General features: G+C 35.7%; 1 long non-coding RNA gene across 1 annotated transcript; it reads left to right on the top strand.

Annotated features, from left to right (window-relative positions):
• Window positions 1–8,147: 8,147 nt before the first annotated feature.
• On the top strand, window positions 8,148–9,169 carry LOC129771745 (uncharacterized). Its single transcript, XR_008742470.1, has 3 exons — window positions 8,148–8,193; window positions 8,315–8,445; window positions 8,799–9,169. It is a non-coding gene; the product is annotated as an uncharacterized LOC129771745 (long non-coding RNA).
• Window positions 9,170–9,449: the final 280 nt, after the last annotated feature.

Genomic DNA, 9,449 nt, shown 5'->3' with positions numbered 1-9,449 from the left:
ATTTAAATTTCCCACATACGAATGAATTCACTTTTACGTACATACCTAATATCGCTTCCCTGTCAACTCACAAACCGAAATATAACCATCAGCGAATTCAATTCTGCAATTAAACCACTTAAAATGCTTAATATCGGAGCCGCAAAAATTACATCCACACGCGGAACCATGTATGATTTTCGGGTTTTGTTTCCCTATTTCACTTTTGATCAGTATGCATTGTCATAGGATGGTTCAAATATTCTAGAATAGCATGTAGAAGGGGCTCCCATCAACAGAAATTTGAAATTCATAATGCAACTATACAAATCAACCACCTGTCCATCAAACCTCCACCGTAAAGTATATAAAATATATAAAACAATAAAATACCACTACAATCAATAATCATGAAAACTAAATCCAATGCTTTCGCAAGTTTGATATTTTTTCACAAAAAGCTCATTGGATTTAATTCGATATGTTGATCATCTAAATCGGTTCAGTGGTTCAAAAGTTATGAATTTAAAAAAAAAGTTATTTTTGAGGAACAGTGAAAAAAAATGATTTTTCGGACCACCCTGGAAATGGGCACTCTAATAAAAAATAAAAAAAACTAATGTCCAATGTTTTGCGATAAAAAACAAAACTACCACTTTTTATGGAAATCTAAGAATCACTATATCGGTTTGGCATGGAATGGCTGTTTATATATACAGGTCGGACTCGATTATATATAATCGCAATTTCACTTTCAACGTTAATTTTCGAACCCAATACATAATCGAATCACAAAAAAAGCTATTTTTCTATTAATGTTTGACATTCATACATTAATGAAAAAATTGTTTCCTAAGATTCGATTATGTACAGGATTTGAAAATAATTGTTGAAAAGAAATGGTCGACTATATATAATCGAGTCCGACCTGTATATATTAGGGTGGCAGCGAAAATGGTCATGTCAAATTTCAAAAACCGACCATGTACATTTTGTATATTGGCCCAAAAATGACATGTGCAAAGTTTCAGCTCAATCGGACATGATTCAGGGGTGCGTCAAAGCGCTCAAAGTTTTTTTTTGAATGATATAGTTAGCTTCAATTAAGAACTGTGAAAGTGCCTGCCTTCTCCCTCTTCCTTCCCTCCTTCTATGCAGTTCTATGCAACCTCATTCTTACTTGGTAAGAAAATTATGAACATTAAAGGAACATAAAATTGAATTGAATCACTCAAACCGATAAATACAACACTGATTTCTCGTTTGTTTGAGAAACCCCCTTATATTTTGAGCTTAAACTGTCATATTGATGGAACAGTGGTATCAGATATTACGTTTTGAGTGTGATAGCCGAACCTGGTAGCAACAAATGGGGCGACCATGTCAAAATTTTGAGAAAAGCAGTTTTGTGTTTTTTTGTTTTCTCGCAAGCGCGTCAAATGCACAAATGATTCAATTACAATCAATAATTACGAAAACAACATCTTTTTTTCAAAGTGTAATATTTTTGTCAAAGAAGCTAGCTTTAATTTGATATGTCGATCATCTGAATTGGTCCAGTAGTTCAAAAGTTATGAATTTTAGTGGTAGAAAAAAGGAGTAAAAATTGAGAACAAATATCTTTGAAGGATGCATACTATCCTATTCTAAAGTTAATTAAAAAATAATTCATAACACAATTTCAATTGTTTACAAGATTCATGTTTACAATAACAAGCTCTGAGACTATGGTCGTGAAAACGTGGTGAAAACGATGATAATTAAGGAGAATGACCTGGCATATCGGTTGATTTACATAAGCAGGAAATGATAGCGGTTGGGGTATTTCCTGACAAATATGGGATGGGATTAATGTTTTCATTTGTTTTTAATTTTTTTCTATAAATTATTTGCCATATTTTTGAGTTGACCTTAAATGAATCTTCTCAATCAGTACTGACAGACACAGAACAGTTTATTTAATCTGATGTCGTTGAAACACAATTAATCATTTTTGCATTCAAAAAGTAATATTATTTTGTGCACAAAACGCCAGCGGTGTTGACTGCATGTGACTCTCTGGCGTTGGCGTTGCGTTTTTGACAGATGTTGCGGACCACTAGAGTCAACCGAAGAACAGAACCTTTGCCAAAAATGCAGAATGATCCATGTTTTCGGAGAAGGGAAACGACAAGCGGAATTGCGGTTCCTTCATTTCCATTCGCTAGTTCCTTCGGATTTTGGGTCGAAAACAAACCATTGAGAATAGCAGCGTCACCATCGTCATCATCATCATCATCATCATCGTCAGTGTTGTCGTCGTGGCCGTATGACAGATGATTGAAGTCAAGTTTCTAATTTGGAAGCATATTTTTATCCCTTCTGAGCATGCGATGGTGAGTGGCGTAATTTGATACTTTTTTTTCACCAAACACCCATCCCGAAACAAACATAAAATAAAAACGGTAGAAATATTGCTGATGCGTGGCGCGCTTTCCCTCCTCCCCCCAATGCACCACCACCAGCCACAGCAACATCAGCAACAGCAGCAGCAGTCAACGATGGTGACTTGAAGTTTTCCGCTCGCTCCCTCGTCGTCGGTCCTTTCGCGTGAACACAAGATGAACGATGAGATAATCGATCTCTTGACTTTCCTTTTTCAGAGTACATTAATAGCGCCTTAAGTAGGATCATAATTAAGCGTTTAATTATGCAATCGAAACAGGTGCAACGCGTTCCAAGATGCCGTGTGTCGTCCCACACCTCGTTAGTCACGTCTGATTAATGATGTGTGTGTGGGTTTACATGGGAATTTACTCTAATTAAAACAAATACTCCAGTCGATAATCTACTCTCATTGTTCATGATGGGTGGAAATAAATTTTGTCCAAATTAATTTTACTACAACCGTTGAGAAGAACTGTTTTAAATTTATTAGCTGGGTTTATTGAATACGATCTTCCCATCCTACCATCTAATAAGAGTGAATTGTGGAACAAACGTCGTCACACTCAGCCGAGATTAAAAAGGATAACTGAAAACATTGAGCATATTATTCGTCTCGTGCCAGAATGACTATTGTATTCTAGAAATCGTGAATGAGCGATGAGTAGACTAACGTCAAAATCAACACTCAGTCACTGTTTTGAAAATATTACACTCGAAAACATTCCCTTCAATGGGAGAACGGATTAATGCAATCCCTGAGGTTTAGTCCTTTTGTTTTTTAACAAAGTAAAGAAAGCACCGACAGCGACTGCAAATGTTCCCGAGTTGCTGGGGAAAACAGTCAGCCATTGTTTCCCCAGTCACGAGTCGAGAAGGGGGAGAATTTTAAACAGTCCCAGCGCGGGGAAACGCTGCACCATGATGGTGTGTCAGTTACCCAAAAACTTGCAGTGCAAAGCGCGTTAAAAATAGGATTAGCCAATAGCAACAACACTGCCGTTGCAACGGTTGGGAGCCATCAAAAGTGATGGATAATGCTGGAGTCGAAAGGAGGGGGTATGGAACAAAGTGGATGGGCGGCCTTAGGTATCAACTCGACTGTGAATTTTCATACTACAATGGATTAGCCAATGTAGAGCGGAAAGGATTACACAACATAATCCCGAAACTGGGTAACGCTAGCAATTGGCGAGTATAGAAAGGGAGGATGGTATGGATCCTGCTTTTAGGGAAAAAGGTACACAAACAAAATCAACGAGTGCTTAGAACAAAAGCATTCCGCTCGAGAAAGCGGATTTTTGTGAGGTGAGAATGGTGTTGACCTACTGAGAATCGGTAACTTTAATCGGTATATGGGTTCCATCGAACGATATCGGGGCTTTTGAACTTCGGTATTTCTAACTTTAACTGTATAACTTAAATTGTACTCACGCTTTGTAGCAAAATAGAAGGCCCTTTTATCTGAATCGAAGAAAAAATATGACTGGTCAGGTTATACGGTTTGTAATTTTCAAATGTGGCAATTTGTCAATATTGGACTCGTTCACAGGATTTGTAAATTATTTTAATGCGAAGCTTTATTTGGTGCAATTTCAAATGAAACCGAACTAAAAATGCAGATTTTAAAAACATGTATTTTTGTTTCGAACGAAAGTTTGCAATCCGTTTCGGTTGGAGGAAATATGAGTTTTCCACAGCATTTGGGAATTTTTTGACTCAAGTGTAACTTTTGAAAAGAGCGTATCGATTTTAGTAAGAGAAGTCTTCGATAATTTTCATCTCAAAAGCTATGAGTCGTTCCGAAATAGTGTCTTAGAAAGTGTTATAGAGTATTGATACGTGAAAAAAATATACAGTGAGAAAAAAAAATTATTTACAAAAAAAAACAAAAAATTGCAATATTTAAAATACATTTGTTTTCAAAATTTTCTCATACCGAACAGAAGTCATGTAGAAAATTTTAAAAATAAGTCCAAGATGGTAAAACTATTTTTGACAAACTTTGTGCAACATCCAACTTCTATAAATTTTCGAAACATAGAATTTTTGTATATTAAGAATCATTTTTAGCCACAAATTATGAATCTGGTTGTGATTTCAAACAAAAAAGCTCTTTATAAATCTCTTTATAAATCTGCATAATATCTCGGTTCTCGAGATATTGAAAAAAATATTTTATGAATTTGTTTATAATTTTCAACAACTTTTCCAAATTCATCATTATGGTAATGAAGCCATTCTCGAGATATTTAAAATGTTTTTCTAATTTATTGTCTTTTTCAATTTTAATTTTTGTTTAAATAATATATGTATTGTTTTTTCATAATCTTATCATACAAAATAGAAGTCATGTAGAAAATCTTAAAAATGAGTACAAGATGGTAAAACTATTTTTGACGAACTTTGTGGAACATCCAATTTCTATGAATTTTCGACACTTCGGATTTTTGTATGTTAACAATCATTTTTGGTCACAAATTATGAATCCGGTTGTGATTTCAAACAAAAAAGCTCTTTATAAATCTCTTTATAAATCTCCATAATGGGCCTTATTCCCGTATCCACGTACACTTACGTTCCCACTACGCTTACATCTCACTTCACTTTGTTGTACTCATTCCCGTTTCGTGAAGTGTATAAATGAACTTCGTGTAGAAAATGGAGTGGATACCAAAATGACCCTGTGTTCATTTCCAATATCGTTTCTAATGGCGCGTTTACATTTATTTATTCATTTCGTCAAACAAATGTAGACTACACACTTATACACTAATGTTACAATGTTTTCTTAGGTTAAATATTATTTTTGCGGTACATGTTTCTTTTTAGCTGTTTTTTATTCATTGTTGTGTCAATTATTTCACAGTGCTGATTGTATATACGCATCATGCGATTGATAGGGGCGTTATTTGCATAATTTGTTCTGGATGTTTTGGTTAGAAACAAATTTCGCGTTCTTAGTTGACGCCCAGGTACATAGAAATTTAGTTTTTCTAGTAATTCAGCTGACTGTACTCGTTGCGAAATTAGGTCATTAACAAAAGAAAGCATTGCAAATTCACGGCGTTCTTTTAGTGTTTGGATGTTTATGAGCATGCAACGTGCTTCATATGAAGGAAGTGGAAATGAGGTCCAGTTGAGTTTACGAAGTGCAAATAGAAGAAACTGTTTCTGGACTGACTCAATGCGTTCTTCATGTACGACCATATACGGGTTCCAAACGATGTTACAGTATTCCAGAATAGGCCTTACATATGTAATACATAAAAGCTTTATTGTGTATGGGTCCTGGAAGTTATGCGAGAAGCGTTTGACAAAACTTAACACACTATTCGCCTTATTTATTACAGAGTTGTAGTGTTCTATGAATGTGAGTTTACAGTCCAGGACGACGCCTAGATCTCTAACTATTTCACATTTTTCTACATTTTGATTTCCAAGACATATTACAATATTTGGTACATGTTTTTTTCTGCTAAATGTTATAGAGTTGCACTTTTTCACATTCAGTGTTAGTAGATTTTTATCACACCAAGTATGGAATACATGTATTTCGTTTCGAAATGCTTCGATGTCGTTTTCATTTCCAATTTCCGCGAAAAGCTTCATGTCGTCGGCATACACAAGTACATTGATACGCTTGAGAACGAAGGAGATGTCATTAACGTACAGAATGAAAAGAAGAGGACCAAGATGAGAGCCTTGTGGGACTCCCGATGTGACTTTTACTGGATTTGAAAGAGAATTTTGAACAATGAACAATTTGTTCACGGTTTGTTAGATAAGAATTGAGCCAGTTTAGGAGTCTTTGTTCCATTCCTATTTTCTGCAATTTGAAGAGTAGTAATGGAATGTCGAATGCTTTACTGAAGTCAGTGTAAAGAGTTTCTACGTGTTTGCCATTTTCCATTGCATTCAAAATGAAAGTCACAAAAGCCAACAGATTAGTTGCAGTTGAACGGCCTTTGAAGAAGCCATGTTGCATACACGTAATTCTATTCTTTACTTGTTGGAAGACTTTTTCGTTGACTATTGCTTCGAATAGTTTAGGAATGCAAGAGATAATGGCAATTCCACGATAATTACGTACGTCAGATTTAGCGCCTGATTTAAAGATAGGTACCAAAAAAGATTGTTTCCATTTTTCTGGGAATATTCCAGTTTGTAGTGACATATTGAAAATGCAATGTAAGGGAAGGGTGAGTTCCTCAGCCAGGTTCTTTAGGAATATAGGTGCTATTCCGTCAGGTCCTGGTCCTTTTGTTCCGTCTAATTTTTTTAGTGCATGGCATATTTCCTGTTGTGAAAGATAGTTCACCGATATGTCATTTGGATAATCCGGTAAAAATGAAAAGTAGTTCCGATCGCGATTTTCTTCGGAAAATGTGGTATATACTTCCTGAAAGAAATTTGCAAAGAGATTACAAATTTCGTTCGAAGAATTCCTCACATCCTCATCGAGATGCATCTGCGATGGGAAGTTATTGCTTTTGAGCTTAGACTTTACGTAATTAAAGAATTTCTTCGGGCATGATTTGACTTCAGTTTCGACCTTTCTATTGTACTCTTCGTGTGCACTTTTAATTGCAAAATTGAATTTTTGGGAAATATTTTGATATTCAAGCAAATTTTGATGACTTTTGTCTATTTTGTATTTTTTATGTGCTTTTTGTTTTTTATTCTTTAGATTTCTTATTTGAACGTTAAACCAAATAGGATATTTGCTGGTTGAATTTCTTCGTCTTCTTTTCTTCGGCACAAATTCTGATATTATGTTATTCAGAATTTCGTGAAGAATATGTACAGTTAAGTTGACATCTCGTTCGCTGTTTAATAAAGTTTGCCATTCTATGGCTTGTAGGCTACATTTGATTGCTTCAAAGTTCGTCTTGTTATATTCCGGTACTTCTTCATACTCCCAGTCGATGGGCAATTGTCTATTATGTATAAAGATTGAGTATTCAATTGCTGTGTGAAATTTTTCAGTTTTTCCAAAGAGGAGTCATGGACTCATTCACACAAAAGTCGTCGGTGATGTTAGTGAATAATAGGTCTAGATAATATTTTTGGAAATTTTTTACATGATTTATTTGGTTAAGACCGAGATGTGCAATTTCGTCAAATATATATTGTAGGGTTTCATTTTCCCCGACGACTGGGAGTAGAATGCATTCATTATCATTATCGGGAATGAAGTCTACTTTATTTTGATTGAAGTCGCCATAGATATGCAATTTCACTTCTGGTTCTAGTGTTTCTGCAATTCGATTTGCCGTCTGAAAAAATAATTCATACGACTTTTTATTTGCATGTTCGGGTGGGAAATACACAGAAGCAAATATGATAGGGAGATCTATAGCTATAGATGAATTTATTCACACGAAAATAGATATAAACGGGTGAGAACATATATGATACACTTGCTCAAGATATATATAATCACTATGAATAGAATAAATTCAGGCATATGTAAACGCTGGTGAATTTCTCACTGGTGAGAAATTTCTAAAGTTGGATGCAGTTCTACTTCAGGTGAATAAAATCACCGAAATATGTATATATTCAGTATACAAGTTCGCGCTAGTGTAAACGGTTGATGCGATTTCTATAAATCTCATCATATTTCTTCACATGAATATATCACTAGTCTATATCCACCGTAAGAGAAACGTCAGTTGTATTTTGTTTTGTTTATCCTCGAGTTGTGTTGATACACTCAGAAAATGGATTACTAAAAAAAGCTTCCAAATCCTTTGTAATGCAAACAGTAGAATGTACATATTTTCTGTAAATATTACCAATCGTTTGTAAAATGAATGTCAGATACAATACACATCCCTACCAACGATTGATTCATTTTACTTACTATACTTCGCGGTATTAGTAACTTTTACGATTTTCATTACAGGCAACCGCGAAGAAAATGTAAATATAACTTTATTAGCCTACCTACCGAGTTGTTAATTGAGTTGCACGGCACTACTTTCCGATATTGATTTCTTCACAGAAGAAGGACGTATTAACTCAGATTCGAGACAGGTAAGTAATTTTTTTTTTTTTTTTTTTATCTTCGCTTATTTTTCGTCGGCCTATTTCCGCCACTTTAGTGCCAATCACCGACATCAGGGAGGCGACTCCACCTGTTCCTACCTATCAGACTCAACAACTCATGAGCCGGGCCAACTTCTTTTACTTCCGCTCCGAAGGAAGACGTAACCAGAGATTTTTCGCCTCAGAAAATCCCAACGACGCCAGCTGGGATTGAACCCAGGCCGATCGGATTGTGAGGCTGTTACGCTAACCATACAACCACTGGCGCCGTCAGGTAAGTAATGTTCGTGAAAATTAATTCAATTTATGTTCTTTAATTAATATTGATACATATTGGATAGCAATGATTTGTGCTCGTCTGCTGCGGGAGAATGCGAAGACATTACTCCAATAATAAAGAATCTGGGTACTTCGATACACAAAACGAGCCCTGTCGAGTCCTAGTTCTACCTTTATCCTGTTGGATTTGGTCAAGGACAACTTCATAAACGTTTTGCAGACGATTGTGATCGGTGGTTCAATCAATTGGATGTTTTCCGGATTCGTCACGACGCAGGTTCCGTATCCACGGACTCTGCGCGTTAAGTCAATGTTGTAACGGGGCGTTGAGCTAGCCTCACTTAATGCCGCCTGGGTTTCGTCAGCTTCGTGATATCTCCCGAATGTGTTTGGCTGAGAAGTAATTACACGCTGGTCCTGGGAGAATTGAGTAGTCTGTCGTAGCTATTTGTAGTAAAAAGTGTGTATTTTTTCCTAATTTGTAGCCATGGATCAGACCCAATCGATGCAGGATCAGCTGTCGATAGTTCAGATAGTTCAATAAATAATTTAAATAGTTTAGATAGTTCAATAAATGAATAAAGATGCATACAAAAGCTCAATAAATTCATAACAATATATGCATAAAGGTTGGGTTAACATAACGGGCCTGATTCTCGAATACACTTCACGGTGGAAACGGAATGAAATATATCCGCGATGACAACGGTACG

Source organism: Toxorhynchites rutilus, chromosome 2 (genome assembly GCF_029784135.1).
Source record: "Toxorhynchites rutilus septentrionalis strain SRP chromosome 2, ASM2978413v1, whole genome shotgun sequence".
Lineage (NCBI taxonomy): Eukaryota > Metazoa > Arthropoda > Insecta > Diptera > Culicidae > Toxorhynchites > Toxorhynchites rutilus.
This window is presented reverse-complemented; position numbering and strand designations above follow the sequence as displayed.